The sequence below is a fragment of the Sinocyclocheilus rhinocerous genome, unplaced genomic scaffold (genome assembly GCF_001515625.1).
Source record: "Sinocyclocheilus rhinocerous isolate Xijiao unplaced genomic scaffold, SAMN03320098_v1.1 scaffold69, whole genome shotgun sequence".
Lineage (NCBI taxonomy): Eukaryota > Metazoa > Chordata > Actinopteri > Cypriniformes > Cyprinidae > Sinocyclocheilus > Sinocyclocheilus rhinocerous.
Genome location: NW_015667272.1, coordinates 177021 through 193556, shown reverse-complemented (window position 1 = coordinate 193556; position 16536 = coordinate 177021).

Here is a 16536-nt window from a genome sequence, read left to right as displayed (position 1 = left end):
TCTGTCTGTCTGTCTGTCTTTCTTTCTTTCTTTCTTTCTTTCTTTCTTTCTTTCTTTCTTTCTTTCTTTCTTTCTTTCTTTCTTTCTTTCTTTCTTTCTTTCTTTCTTTCTTTCTTTCTTTCTTTCTTTCTTTCTTTCTTTCTTTCTTTCTTTCTTTCTTTCTTTCTATCTATCTATCTATCATCTTCACGGATACGTGTGTCTGGTATGTGTGATGTCAGAGAGCTATGTTTTTACTGTGTATCTATCTATATCTAGCGTCATGTGTAGCGTCACCTGTGTGCAACATATTGATGTAATATGCAATTACTGCAGTGTGTGAGTCAGAGTAATGGATTTGTTTGCCGTAGAATATACTGAATAATCATGTGTTTGATGAAGTTTGTAGATTCTTACGCTCTGAGGTGAACGTGCGTGTGTGTGTTCGGGGTAGGCAAGCTCGGAGTTAGTTGTCCTTAGAGACAGGGAACGAGAGGGGGTGGGTTGGTATTGTTGGGCCGGAGGGCTCCAGGCTCCAGCACATTTCCGCACTGTTCGCACTCCACTGCCTCAGTCACCAGCCGTGCCTATTAAATCAAGGGCCCCACTCTACAAAGACTGCCAATTATGCCCGGCCGAGCCGCCATTCTGCCTCTCTCCCTCTCTCTCCATCTCTTTATTTTCCCTTCCACTGTTGCTTTTCTGGGTAAAAGCCCAATGTGGAAAACCTGATCCCATCTCCACCAGTCCCATTATACTCTTTTACTGGTAAAGTCGAGGTGAAAACATGTGGAATGGTGTATCAGGAAAGAGTTTCATCTGAGCTGGATTATAGATGACTTTAAGACTTGCCAGGGTGTCTGAGCCAATTCCCATGACCGATTCCTAAAGCTTAAAACAAAATTTTTGGGATAGTGTATTCATATCATCCCCCCTGTCCTAACTCATAGGTCCTCTAGCATTCCTCCTCCACCCCAACTCACCCTTTATATGTCCAGGCGTGAGGAAAGTTTAAGGATCCACCCAAGGAATGGTAATATATCTGGAGAAAGCTAATTGTTAGTATTGCCATTAATCTCAATGACTCGTGCTATTTACACCTGCTCAGGTGATCCGATCACAAGTGGTCAGCAGAGAGTAATAGCTGTTTACACCTGCATTAACATGAATCTTATGTGTCCTGTGACCACTGTGATTGGATTTCATCACTATGTCAGCATGCTACTGCATGTTTTAAAGCACAAAGTAAAATCTACAAATTGCTCTCAAATTCATACGTACATTTTAATACTGCCGCAAAAATCTAATTCTCATTGCTGTTTATTCCATGGTCATTACATATCAGAATAACTCTAATATACCATGATGTGTAAATACTCAACATTTTAAATTATAATTTAAATACAAATGTCAAAAAATTTTTTGCACAAGACACAGAACATTTACTTGGGAAGCAAAAGTACATGAGTTGTTTTCAGAGAATATCTCTAAAATTAAGTTTTTATTTTATTTTACGGTTTTCTTACTCTTTAAGCATAAATTAAAATCTAGATAGGTTTATTCTTCAAAATAAATAAATAAACATAACAATGAGCTGTATATTTCAAGACATGTCTGTTGAGAGATTGATAGTATCACATTTAAATCAACATATCTGTCTCTTATGTAAACAGAAAGAGTTACGGAAGTGACCAATTATATCAATGCTGTTTCTGTAACAATATTTGTGGCTTGAATGACAATATATATATATATATATATATATATACTGTATATTCCTGTGTCCACCACATTCCCGGGCTTTTGACTTTTTGCCCACAAAAATGCATCAATTCGATCATCGCTGCTGGATAAACAAGCTAAGCTGGTTCAACTGGTGACCTCTAATGACCATCTTGTTGCTAGTTACCAGTACAAGTCATGTTTTGGGCTTTCTTTGTAGTTTTTGCTGGTCATCTTCACAGGTTGCGTGAGTGCAGGACAGAGGAATGCTTGGGTATGATGTGTGGATATATAAATATACATATTGTATTGATTGGTAATAATGATTGCTGCCCTGAGATAATGCTGCCCGTAAGTGATAGTCTATGATCATTTTCCTCACCTCAAATCTACTGTTAACAACTAGTGAGAAAGAAAAAAACTTACTCTAAATCAGTAGCTGTGTGCTATTAATAGATTAAACTGAATACATGTTAATTATGGTAGAATTAGTTAGTGCAAGTATGTAAAAGTTGCAACAACAACTAGCTTAAAAGTTAATGAGTGTGCATTTGAATTTAATTGACCCGTCGCAGGTAGTTTGATTGACAGGTGATCTGACAAATCATAATGCCGAATCTGCCATTTTTGTCCGACAAACAAACCAGACAGGAGAGCAGATTAACGTTGGTGGAGTTGAACATAAAAAATGTTGTGCGTTGATGTCTTTCCGTGGTCGAAAGAAAATACCTTCTGATGTTCATTCGTGTTTATTTTGTGCTTTAAGTAAATATGAAAAGATGATCGGTTCACGTGCCGCTTGAACTGAGGCGCTACAGTGATTTGTCACGACACATTAAAGAGCCACAAAATGGTATTTGTTGTTTGAATAAGTGACAAAATTTGAAAGCTGAGACTTTGTTTCATACCAAAAGCAACCTGCTCTGTCTTGTCTGTCGGCATGTTGTCAGTTTTCTCTTTGTTCCGCAATGTATTTTCACTGCGCGCCAACACGATGTGTGGTGTGAGAGCGTAATTTCTTGTCGGACGTAGCAGCAATAACTAAGAAGGGCGGATTTTTGCTCTTGACTTTTTGCCCTTTGAGTTGCCAATAAATGAAGACCCATGAATGAATAAGAATGTTTGAAATTGTAGCTTCCAAAGCAAGTTATTCTTTTGTAAAATTAGTCAGCTACACTACAGGTTGCTAACAAAAAGCAGCTAACTACACTGAAGCTATATAAGAAGGAAGTATCAGATGATATTTTTGTAATCAGAGAAATGATTTGGCATAAAGCAATAAGAACCTATCATTTTAACTATAACAGATTTTTTAATTTACACTGAATACAAACAGAGCATTTTAAAAATATTTCAATTTAAAAAAATTACGTACAAAATATGCACAGAAATTCGAAGGAACTGATTCCTTTGAACAGCGTGAACATTCCCTACAACGAAACAGAACATGTGCTTAATATGAGAAAGTGCATACATTTAATTATTGCTGAAAAATTTAGTTTTAGCAGCGTCACTACCTTTAGCTAGCTAGTTACTTCCTAGAACTGCTGTTTTCAGATTTCACTGCGACTATGCATGTCCATGCATGCATAGGCATGTGTTTTTGGGGAGATGGTGGGTCTCTGACAGGGTTGCCTTATGAACGTGACCCCAGGCAAAGCTGTTGTTGTTCTTCAACGCCTTCTCCCTGTGGAAAACACGAGTCATAGGAGACCCAGATACAAGGCAAACACCCAGACACAATCTCCCCACACTGTCTCTGTATTCCCGTAAACTCTCGCACTGAGACCACTTCCAAAAGCAGCAGATGAAGACCAGGTTAAAAGGGACATTTTTACATGAACCGCAGGTGATCTTGGAAACGAATGCGAGCGATAATATTCTATATTTCTCTCTCTATATTGCTCTCCTAGCACGGAGGCATACATTTCACGGCTGCAGAGCTTTCCAAGTGTGCGTCTCTCTCTTCTCCTCTGCCTGCTGAGATACACAACTGAACCCCAATGGATAAGAGTGGTGAGATAGTGGAGCAGTGTCAGTGTGTGTGTGTATGTGCTACACGACCAGGGTGACGGCCGCTTGTTTACCGGCCTCATTATGTCAGCTCGCTTCCTCAGAGGCTGTGGCAGGTCACGCCAAGGCCTTCTGTCCACCTACACACACTCACCCACGCACACACACACACACACACACACACACACACAATCAAGTATTGCAGCAATGGGGTGAAGGACAATGCAAACAATTATTTGGGATTGGACATCTCAGACAGACCACTGAAGTGGCCAATACCATTGAGCCTTCATTAAAACATGTTCATAATCTTCGTCTCGTAAACACTAGTACCACACCATCTTGTTAGGAGTTTTTGCGAAACTGCGAACTGCTAAACTGTACATATTCGTCTACGTCCATGATATAAGTAGTTAAGAATTCTCTTTGTACATTTGCATATTTCACCAAATGCTATTTCCCCCTTCTTTCCAATTATAGGGAGATACGCTCAACATTACCTGTCAGGACAGTTGGGGCAGCACCAATAATTGGGCCAGTACTGAACTTCCAAAAGTTGTCGGATTTGCAAACAGCACATATAACTAATGTAAACTACTATTATTAAGTAGCTTAAAGTTAGCACAGCAGTTCATTAAGGGATATGTTTTTCTCCTAGCACAATTCTATGTATAATTCAAACACAATTCACTGGGATAATGGATGCTGGTGTTTTTAAATAGCGCTGTGCATATGCGGAAAAGATGTGTGCGCATGTATGTTACCTGTGTGTGTTCTCCGTCTCTGCAGTCCTCACATCCATAATCCCTTTTATTGAAATCCGTGTCACCTGCTGCCTGCGTAGTCCAGCACCCTGAAGCGCCAGCCGGCTGGCACTATGATGGGTCCTGTGATTAGAGAGAGAGAGAGAAAGCGGAGATTATCAAGGCTAGCTTACTTTGATTGCATTTAATATGCTGAAGATATTCACAGAAAAACAAATTAATCATACATTTCTACTTGTACATTTCACAAGATCATTAATAATAAGATTCCATTACAAAAATGCATCAATTCGATCATCGCTGCTGGATAAACAAGCTAAGCTGGTTCAGCTGGTGACCTCTAATGACCATCTTGTTGCTAGTTACCAGTACAAGTCATGTTTTGGGCTTTCTTTGTAGTTTTTGCTGGTCATAAGTTAGCACAGCAGTTCATTAAGGGATATGTTTTTCTCCTAGCACAATTCTATGTATAATTCAAACACAATTCACTGGGATAATGGATGCTGGTGTTTTTAAATAGCGCTGTGCATATGCGGAAAAGATGTGTGCGCATGTATGTTACCTGTGTGTGTTCTCCGTCTCTGCAGTCCTCACATCCATAATCCCTTTTATTGAAATCCGTGTCACCTGCTGCCTGCGTAGTCCAGCACCCTGAAGCGCCAGCCGGCTGGCACTATGATGGGTCCTGTGATTAGAGAGAGAGAGAGAAAGCGGAGATTATCAAGGCTAGCTTACTTTGATTGCATTTAATATGCTGAAGATATTCACAGAAAAACAAATTAATCATACATTTCTACTTGTACATTTCACAAGATCATTAATAATAAGATTCCATTACAAAAATGCATCAATTCGATCATCGCTGCTGGATAAACAAGCTAAGCTGGTTCAACTGGTGACCTCTAATGACCATCTTGTTGCTAGTTACCAGTACAAGTCATGTTTTGGGCTTTCTTTGTAGTTTTTGCTGGTCATCTTCACAGGTTGCGTGAGTGCAGGACAGAGGAATGCTTGGGTATGATGTGTGGATATATAAATATACATATTGTATTGATTGGTAATAATGATTGCTGCCCTGAGATAATGCTGCCCGTAAGTAATAGTCTATGATCATTTTCCTCACCTCAAATCTACTGTTAACAACTAGTGAGAAAGAAAAAAACTTACTTTAAATCAGTAGCTGTGTGCTATTAATAGATTAAACTGAATACATGTTAATTATGGTAGAATTAGTTAGTGCAAGTATGTAAAAGTTGCAACAACAACTAGCTTAAAAGTTGATGAGTGTGCATTTGAATTTAATTGACCCGTTGCAGGGAGTTTGATTGACAGGTGATCTGACAAATCATAATGCCGAATCTGCCATTTTTGTCCGACAAACAAACTAGACAGGAGAGCAGATTAACGTTGGTGGAGTTGAACATAAAATATGTTGTGCGTTGATGTCTTTCCGTGGTCGAAACAAAATACCTTCTGATGTTCATTCGTGTTTATTTTGTGCTTTAAGTAAATATGAAACTCTCCCTCTCCTGTCCTCTCATCCCTCTCTCCTCCACTGCTCACCGTCTTGTCTTCAGTCATCCAGTTATTCCTTCAGCGCTCTGTTTCCAACAAACACCTCTCCCTCTTTTTCTCTTTCTCTTCTGCATACAGTCACCCTCTCTAAACCTCTGTTTTTTTCAGTGAGTTTTCTCTCGTTCTTTTTTCTTCTTTTAGTGAAGTGTAGTGTGCTGCTCGTAAAATGAAGTGGAGCATGTCGATTGGGGGGGAGGACGCGGGAGGGTGGGTGACAGCGGTGTCAGGCACAAGGCCCCGAGAGAAAGACAAAAACTCAGAGAAAGAGAGAGAAAAACTGATGGCATGAGATGGGCTTTGTGACTGGTTTCAGGTGTAGAGCTTAGAACAGGAAGCTGAAGTTCACTGGAAAACTCAATGTGAAATGGCCTTTGCAACACATTTCACTTCCATATTGTGACGTATTTCCGAGTGAAACAGGATATTTAGTGAGAGGGCTGGATAGAATTTTAGCCATTGCTAACTGATTGGATTTTGAGAAGTTATGTAACAGAACGGATTCGGGTGGTTAGAATGAAACAAACAAACAAACAAAACAAAACAAAACAAAACAAAAAAAAAAACAGGAATTGGTGATGTCAATCAAAAAGTAACATTATTTTGGAGGCACACTGTCAGAAAAAAAAAATGCTAAATTTGTACTTTGTGTAAAAACAGTCTGAGAAGAAGAATGTTGCAAGGGAAGGGGGACGTTTTTGATAGAATATTATAAGGACATGCATTAAAGTAAAAATAAGTCATGCATGGATAAATCACTTATAATAAACACTGCAATTTTTCATAAAAAATGAGAATTTGCCATTTTGATTTCAAGGAACAGATCAATTCAGTAATATCTGTAATTTTGTCATTCTTCCCTGCAAAAAATATCAAAACATCCTTTAAAACATCCTTAAACCATGAATCAAAAACAATTTAGCTATGTTTAAAAAAACTATTTGCCAATAGGGTGCATAAAATGTAAAACTTAATTCATATATTTCATTGAGACACAAATGTAGACTTGTTTTCAGAGAATGTATCCTAATTTAGTTTATTTTGCATTTTTTTAAACATAGATATCAGTAAAATTTTGTTAGATGTATGGAAAAAAGTATTATCATTCATTTTGCTTCTGAAATGAATGTCTTATTTTTAAAAAATGGAAAATACTGTTATACTATATTTTCTGAAAGCAAGTTGATTTTTTTTCTTATCCCATTGTTTTAGGTATAAATATCACTAAATACCATCAGATTTATTAAAAACAATTTGCAAAAAAAAAAAAAACAGTGAGGCAGAGAGAAGCATGTGACTGCTCAAATCTCATTCTTCATCAAATTTCATTTTCTAGATATGTTCGAGATGCTCGTCATTGATATTTTAAAGTAATTTGACTACGTTTCAGTCTGTACAGACTGTGAAATAAGATTCATGTTTAAAGAATAACATTCAGACTTTTGAAACAAAAACTGACACCCACACCCCCTCACGCAGACTTTAGTCCTCGATTAACTTCTGCCACACTGTAACCTCTCCCTACTTTGCTTAACTCGGACCCTGTGATGAGTGTAGTCTCCATGGACACTGTCTCCATGGGCATGGTCTCTACGGACAAAAATCTCAACACACTGCTTTGTGTTTGTGAGTTCGCACGTATGTGTGTATGTGCAGAGTGGTATCTCCAGACCAACACTGTAGCTTTCATCAGCGTGCCCTTGAGTGGGCCGCTTTCACATGAGCAGACTTACAGGACACAGATTCCCCGCAGATGGAAAAACCCGCTGCTGCTGGGACAGGAAGTCCAGAGTGCAGTGGTGAGGTCATCACTTCACTCCCGGTCTGGGACGAGAGTTTGAGACTGATCAGCGACCACAGAGTTGAAGGACACAGGCACACCCTTCAGATGTAAACTGTGTATGTGAGGGAAAAAAAGCAAGCTTTGGCGGTCTTCGTGCCATCACCTGGACAGCAGTAATGGAAAACAAGCACAAACCATTTGTTTTTCATTTGCGCAAAACTATTTTTGCTCTCCGACACACACACACTCAGAAACACGCACACACGCGCTGTTGACACACATCAGGAGGACAGCTGCAGTGAGCGTGGAACAGAGGACAGTGTCTCTGGCCCTTCGGTCTACCTCACCATGGCAGCACTTCCTCCTGCGCAGACGTTGCAGCTGGACCAGATCTACACACACATACACACAAGCTAACGTGGTTTAAAGCCACTTAAATGGCCTATTTTCAGAACCTATGTGGCATAAAACTAATGTCATGATCTCAGCAATTGTGTAACCCTCTGAGGGACAGCAGGTTCTTGAGAGCTTGTTTAGCGCCTTGTGAAATTCTTATTCCTACCGCCACAGCAATTCAAGTTTGAAGTGGCACCTTCATGTTTTTGCGAGTCACAGAGACTTGCGTTCAAAAATAGCTAGGAAAGAATGAAACGAATCACAGGGGTCTCGGGACACATTTTCAAAGTTGAACTACTTTTTACGTTGCACTCCATTGGTGCTCATGGCGTGAGGTGCTGAAAAAACAGCGAGATGCAATGCATTGGCCAAAGCACTTGTACATGCAGCAAAAACACTTCCTGTGTGAAAAATCTGCCTGAGACAAATTTGATAGCAAAATGGATTGCTTTTGACTATCAGCAAATGTTTTTAATTTTATTAATTAATTTGCATATAACAAGTATAATCCTGAGTCAGTGTGGCTTTTTGCTTATCACGTCACATTTCCACACACCTGGATATTTATTTTAGAAATTGATTCTGCATGTGCAGACACCAGGGAGCAGTGTGTGAGAGATTCACGTATATTAGAGAGAGAGAGAGAGAGAGAGAGAGGCTGGAGTGTGGAAGTGGGTCATCTGTAACAGAGCAAGTTTCTCACATGAGTCCAGCCTTCCTCTCCTCTTCTCACCTCCAGACGTTTCTCCTTCGTCTTCCTGTTTCTGTCCCTTCGTCCTTGGTACTCTTAGTTCCTAATTGAATTGCAAACATTTGGTGACTCCATTAGCAATAATTAGCATCGCATAGTTTTTAAGACAGTCGTTTACAAAGGTACGTTTTATTTTATTAAACTGGGAAATTCTCAATCAAGTGGATTCCTGTTGAAATTACTGGATTTTTCCCACGAAAATATGCAGAATGGTAAATCTGACCAGAATACCATAATATGTATTAAGATAAAAAGGGTGCAATTCATGTTGACTTTGAAAGCGTAATACGTTATTTCCTATATGTTGCTCTAGTTTGAATGCTTAAAATATGTCTTTTGAAGAAATATTTTACACAAAAACATAAAAACAAAGCACCTTAACTTTAAAAAAAAATACCTCGGTGTTGTGCAGTGGAAACCATGGAAAAATCATATTGTTGTATCAGAAAAATGTTGGAATACCATGGTATTCTTTTAGTACACTACATTTTAGATAGCATGTAGTAACCAAACAGTTTTAAAACTCCATGGTACTTCCATCTTTTATCACAATTAAACTGACTTTAACGGTATATGTTTGTAAGTGTAATACTGACCAGTGAAGGTCAACTTTAATGTCTGAGTTCTATGAAAAAGTAGATAATAGTAAATTATAAAAGAACAAACAGTGGCAGTGTTTGCTAGCATCCTGATAGCATGTAATTATTCCAGCAGGTATGAGGGAAACCGTTAATGTTATCTGCCTCATTGCACTTTTAAGTGTTTTTTAAACTGTCCCTGCCATACACAAGCTGAGATGAAGGGAGAATCATCTACACCTCGCACACACACACACACCCACACCCACACAAACAGGGTCTCTCCCCCTGCCCACTTCCTCTGCAGCCCATGGTGTTTCCGCTGGGGTGAGAGAGTGCCAGCTCCGTCCCCCCCTGCTCCCCAGTGGGGTCCTGCCTCCTGGCATCTGTCAGGGCAGCTGTCTCTCTGCTCATACCGTGCCCGTCCTCCACGCAGCACTGCACGCTACACACACACACACACACGCACACACACGCGCACACACACACACACAGGTTTACTCAGAGCGGTGATTATACCGCGCACAGGCACACGACAACACAGTTTACTTTAGGCAAACTTACACATTTTTTTTTTCTCAAATAAACCCAACCATGCTCGGAATCATGGGAGTGACATCTGCAAAACTGACATACAAATTAATTTACATAAATAGTACAATGCGTGACACTGCTGCAGGACCATGTGTCAGGAAAGACCAACATGAACACGACACCTTTAGCCACTGATTTGGCTGGAAATAATGACACGCAGGTGAAAACACACACAGTGGTGGCTGATTGCAATCTTATAGCACACACACAAACACACAAAGACAGCTAAGAATCACATCATGATGGGAAGCTTAAACCAAAAAACAGCTAAACAATCAGTGGAAACCTGAAAAATTTCAGCGAAAAGGAGCTGGTGTGAATGTGGGTGTGTTCATGTGCGTGTGTCTACCCGTGTGTGTGTGTCCAGGTGTGCATGCACTGCAGGAGGTAAAAATGAGAGAATGTGAGGTTTGCAGGTGTTAGCGGACACTCTGTCAAGCCCTGTAAACACACACACACACACACACACACACACATGTAAATGAGAACAAAGGATAGCACAATAAGTAAAAAATAAAGAGCTTTATGGCACTTAAAAAAGTTAGCTACTTCAAACACACCTCAGTGACTTAAACTAATTTAATGAAGTTTCTTGGTCACTTTTCTGAACACACACACACACACACCTCCTGTTAATAGGGAGAGGGCAGCCAGCATGGATGCGGCCCTGATTAATTGGGCGCGACACAGGGAAGTGGGTCTGGAAACTACCTGGCAATTTCCTGAAACCCCCCACCCCTCCCTTCTCCCTCTCTCCCACTGTCTGTCTCTCTCTCTCTCTGTCTCTCTCTCTCTCTCTGGAGTGAAGAGAGTGGGCAGGTGGGCTGCTGGGAGGAGTGACGGCAGCTCTGCGTTGATATTCCACTGGCGTCCAGCTTGCCCGTCGCCCTACATAGCAGGCGCTCCCTCTGGCAATGCCTGGCTTGGCTCTAGGCTCAGAGCTCTGCACACTGCGGCTCCGACAGACTTTACACACATGCACAGACACCCACACCTGCTTAGAAATACACATGAAGAAATATGCTAACCTTCAGATGCGCTCATTCACACACACACTACAAAGAAAAAGCAGGCCAGTGCTGACCAGAGCCGGCCAAAGACAGAGATATTTCATTGTGCTGTGAATGCTGCAGTGGGTATGAGCTCCGGCTGGCACCTCTCTTTATGCTGGCCAGTGTGCCTAGACAGATAGAGAAAAAGAGAGAGAGTACCATCACGTCTATACTGCAAGCAAACAGCGCATCGAAACTAGATCGCTCCCATTATAATCAACAAAGCCACTGCGTGCTAGCAGGGTAGCTTTGTTGATTATAATGGCAGCGATCTAGTTTTGTTGCATCACTTTCAACAGAGTCAAGGGAGAGAGAAATTAAACAGAGGAAGGGGAGAAGACAGATATTCGCTCCCTTTTCTGAGGACTGTAACATGTGCGTATTACCCTACGGAACAGGACAGAGACTGCCTTAATGAAAGCACAGGAAGAGGGCAGCAGCTGGTGGCGTGTGTTTGAGCCGTGAGGATAAGACCCTTGCGCTGGGCTCGCCAGGGTCTTTCTACAGAACCACTCGCACACACACAGGCACACACCCGGAGAGACTGAGCTTCTTTGTCCGATTTGCTGCCGCCCATGCTGGAAGAGGGCCCGGGCTGCAGGGGCCTGCTTGCCTGCCCAGGAGCCAACAGCACTGCCTCAGCCACAACTACAGCCGAGCACAAATCCAGCCCAGATCAGACGTCGCTTTCTTCCCCACAGCTCCAACTCCACCACAGCTCGAAACAACAACAACAACCAGCACCACCACAAAAAACAAGGGAAGAACAATGTCAGTAAAGGGTATGGATAGAAGATGAGACACTGACAGATTGAGTTGTATAGCTGCAGATCTGTAAGCCTAATCTGCGTACTGGTGTAGGTGTAATTCCTTGTATTCGGTGAGGTAACATGAACAGAATTATCTCAAACTGACAAAATCTTAACATCTCTATTAAGACAAGAGCAGAAATTAGTTCACAAGGATGTTGTAGACAGATGTGGGGCAGTTCGTTTCCTCTCAGCCCACAGCTGGAGAGATATCTTTCAAGTTGAAAGTTTTCAGCCATCTAGGTCTAGCAACCCAGAGAGGGTGTGACATGTCACAGCATGTGTCTGTGGCATGCTCATATCTGTCTGCATCTGCACACGTATGTGCCGTGCGTTTCCTGAAGCCATGAGCGGTGTGCAGATAACGGTGAGATGAAGGAGAGGAGGGTGAGGAAGAGAGGGAGGATTTGGGGGATGGGGGCTGGAGTAGGTCTTTGGGGCACCAGGGAGGCGTAGATCCAATTGCTGCCCCCCCACACTGAGTCCTTTGTGTGTGTGTCCCTACTGATAAATGAAGCTCTGAGGCTCAGCCGGGCTCACGCTCAACAGCAATATACCAGCATGCATTGCAGCTTCTGTAGAAGGATTGGCAATGCCGTATAAGCCCAGTTCACATTACCCATATGTGTGCACTCATGTTTGCATGCATGTGTGCTCTTGGTGTTGTTGCAATGGGATGCATTCTTGAGCAGTAACATCACAGGTTGTACAACGAGCATGAAGGACGTGAGACCTTGATAACATCAAAAGTAACCTCAACTAGTAAGTTGCATGCGGCACTTTGTTGAATCAGTGTCGGGGCTGTTGGGAGACTGAGAACTCTGATTGGATGTTAAAATGGTAAACAAGTACTGTATTGTTTACGTTGTACATCTGCGCATATCTCGTATATCCTTGTTTTGGTTTCTCCTTTTGAATGATGAATAATCTATTGATATACAGTGGCTGCTGATATGGACAGTTAATTCCTCTCACGCAGGCGCAGAAGGCATGTGTTATTTTGCAGTCAGTGAGATGTGTTCAAGCGCAGCTTTTTGGTCCAGACGCAGCCGACGTGTAGCGACAACACCGTTGGCTTTCGTCGCCGCTAGTTCTTTGAAGTCGGCTTGGTGTGTCCCGGCCTTTAAAACAAACTTCTGACATCTTCAAGTTTGTGCATCAGATGCAGTCTTGACAATCTTGGTAAAAGCTGTTATGCCTCACCGTGAGGAACTCTTCAGTGGTAAGCTGTGATAATGAGCAATTTGTTTATGCATACAGATGTCTCACTGTGTACTGAAGTTTACTGAAGTGTATTATAATGAGTCGTGGTATATTGTCACCCTTTTAGCCTGTTCAGTTTTAACCAGTCACCAATGTGACACACACTTTTCCTCAGTGTGATGCCCATTGATGCATATAAGTCTTTTGTGCCCGTAACTCCTCTCCAGCACACAACTCTTGCCTGGCCAGTGGCATCTCGTAGCAACGCCAGCCCTCGTCCCACTGGCGACGCCAGCCCCCCGAGAGCCCCAAGTCTCCCTCGAAGTCAGAACCACCATCTCCTGGCAACAGCGCAAGCCTTCTACATCTAACACCTCCGGTCTCCTGGCAACCGTGTTCATAGTGGTGGTCACAAGCCTGTGTTTGTGCTACAAGCTGTGTGGCCACAGGTGCTGATGGCACCCCCTTGAGATTGGGGGTGGCATCACAGGTGTGGAGGTTAGAGAAATGACCACGCTGTGGAAGAGTTGCGGACTGAGTTCGTTCCAACCAAAAGAGTGGAGGCCAATCGTACAATCATACTCCACCTCCTACCCTGCCAGGCGTCATCCTCCACCAACCCCACAGAAGTCTGTCTCCTAGCAACGCTGACTGTGTGCACTCCGGGAGGGATCCGGAAGTCCACATGCTCAAGCGGTGCCGTTCTTGGAGAGCATGTCAAAGCACCCCCTCCAAATCTCTTTCTTTTTTCTCTCTCTCTTTGGTCTACTCCAACTGGCTCCCACGCACAGATTTGGAACGGCTCCTGGACGCAGAGCCTGGGATGAAAATAACAAGGCCACAAAAATCTTCCGCTTTACAGAGTTTCTCTCTTTATGCCACCTATCATATCTCTGTTATGAGTAATGGGCTAATGACCTCAGATAGCTCAGGACTTTAGACAAAATTGTAAATATCTACTTTGTAATAGTCCCATGTTATCTTGGAATTGAGGACTGTTTGATTGACCCCAAATTGCTCCAAGTTCTTGCAACCTCTCCTGCTGCTTCTGAACCCTTTTCACCTGTGACACTATTGTCACAAGTCTTTTTGCTTAACTATTGTTGTGAAAAGTACCGACTTCTGTACCAGTCAGTACTGAAATGTAAAAAATGTGACGATACTAGCATTTCCCACTAGCATTTTGAGTGCTGTTGAGCGGATTCTTAAACACCTCTGATTGTCCATTGTGTTCACACGCTCAACAGATATGTTGATAAGCGCTTGGTGAAGAGCGTGAAGAGATGATCATTGTAGCAAATCAGAGTCAGATCTGTTGAGCATGTGAACATAATGGCCAATCAGAGGTGTTTAAGAATCCGCTCAACATCGCTCAAAATGCTCGCTGGAAATGCTGGCATCGTCACATTTTTTTAAATTTCAGTACCGACTGGTACCGAAGTCGGTACTTTTGACAACACTACTTGGAACCAAGTTTTGTGGTAAATATTTATGCCGTTGCTTTTGCCAACAGCCTTAAAGTTGGATTGGGTATCAGTTGGTCCGGGTATCAGTGAGAACTAGCAAAAACAACCCCAATCGAGCACTACCGGCTTGCTCTCCAGAGCCTAGACTAGCTCATTAAGGTTGGCATCACACTTCTCTCCATTTCCGTGAGTCTGCTGAAGCTCCCTATCTTCCCCACCCACTCTCTCTCCTCAGAATTCCCACTGCAGCTCTCCAGCCTCTCCTCAGGACTCCGGAGAGTTTTTCTTTCCCACTAGTCAGTGGCATTCAGTTGGTGAGTAGCTCCAGCCCACCTTCTGCACATCAGAGAACCTCTGTGAAATCCTAATCCCTAGAGCAGGGTGAAACACAGGCCCGGCTTGCCTGACCTCTTTGGTTGCCATAGATACAGTGCACTATAAATAAAACAGGGTTTTTAAAAGCAGTTTGGCAGGGCTGTGTGGACTGGTGGGGTTCACTGTATAACCCCCTACCCCACCCCACACACACCCTACCCTGTTTCCCACCTCTACTGTTAAAATTCAAAACTACTATCAGTTGGATTTTTAGATTTTTCTTGCTTATATGTGTCGAGTCCAAACCTGAGGAAAAGTGAAATTGAAAGAGGGAGAGAAAGACAGGGAGGGTGAACAAAAAGCAAGCTCTTGAACTGGCCCTCATGCATTGAGGAAGCCAAGTTGTTTGTGGGTGCCATTTTTGGAAGCGTTTAAATCTGTCGAGTGTAAACAGACAGAGCTGTCCTAACGGAGGCCCGTTAAAAAAGGAGGCCCATTTTCTTCAATGTGGCGGCACAGGGTGAGAACACGCTTGACACTTCATTCCTTTCCAGTTAATGCGGCGCAGACTGCAGGAGTTTAACCCACTGTCTGCCTGGGCCTGGAGCTGGCCAGAGTCTCAGCAAATGACCGAAGAGCTCCACTGCTGCATATATACACTTGGAACTAGTCTGACCACAATTAACCAGCAGAACAACCTGTGGAGTATCATAAATATTAGTTTTTGTTCAACACAGAACATAGTTGCATGAAAAGTAGGATAAGATACAAGCCATTGAGAGAAAAATTGAGAACAAATAAAAAATGACCACCAAAAATCAAATTACTGAATACTATGATAGCCTTAATAGACCTCTTCTTGTCTTATTCTTTTTTTGGGATGTTCTTATCTGCTCCGAGGCACAAGTTTAACATCCAGTGACCATGTCCAAGCAGCATGCCAATAGACAAACATCCCTGTGACTTCCCGCGTGCAGCCTCTCATGTGACAGAGGCGAGACTGAGCCTGTGGCAAAAACAAAGACTCGCTCCACTTTCCAAACAAACTAACCCTGCCTCTGCTGCAGGTGGACACACTGGCTCACGTACTGGCCATCAACCCAGATTTTCCGTGGGTGTGTGTTTTTTGTTTGTGCGTGTGTGTGTAGCGGGAGAGCAGGGAGTTAATGCGGCAGGCCTGTGGCGGTCCTCCTGCCCTCAGCCAGATTAATCATGCAGCAGACCTCGTTCCCTCTGCCTGGGGGCCGAACCGTGCCCGCATGCTCTCCCTATCACATAGCCCAAGCGCCCCCTCTCTTCTCCTCAACACAGCTCCTCTGGGGTAAAAGGGGGAGAGGGGGGTGGAACGCCCCAGAACGCCACACTTTGCTTCCTTTCCTCTCTTTCTTTCTTCTTTTTCCTTCTGTGGGCATTAGGAGGTAGATGCAGGGAGAGAAAAACAGAAGCGTCCGTCTCATCTTCCCTCCACCGCAGCGGCAACAACGGCCCCTTTTTATTGCTCATCGGAGGGCCCTGTCGGCAGTGGCCAGGCTTTGCGGG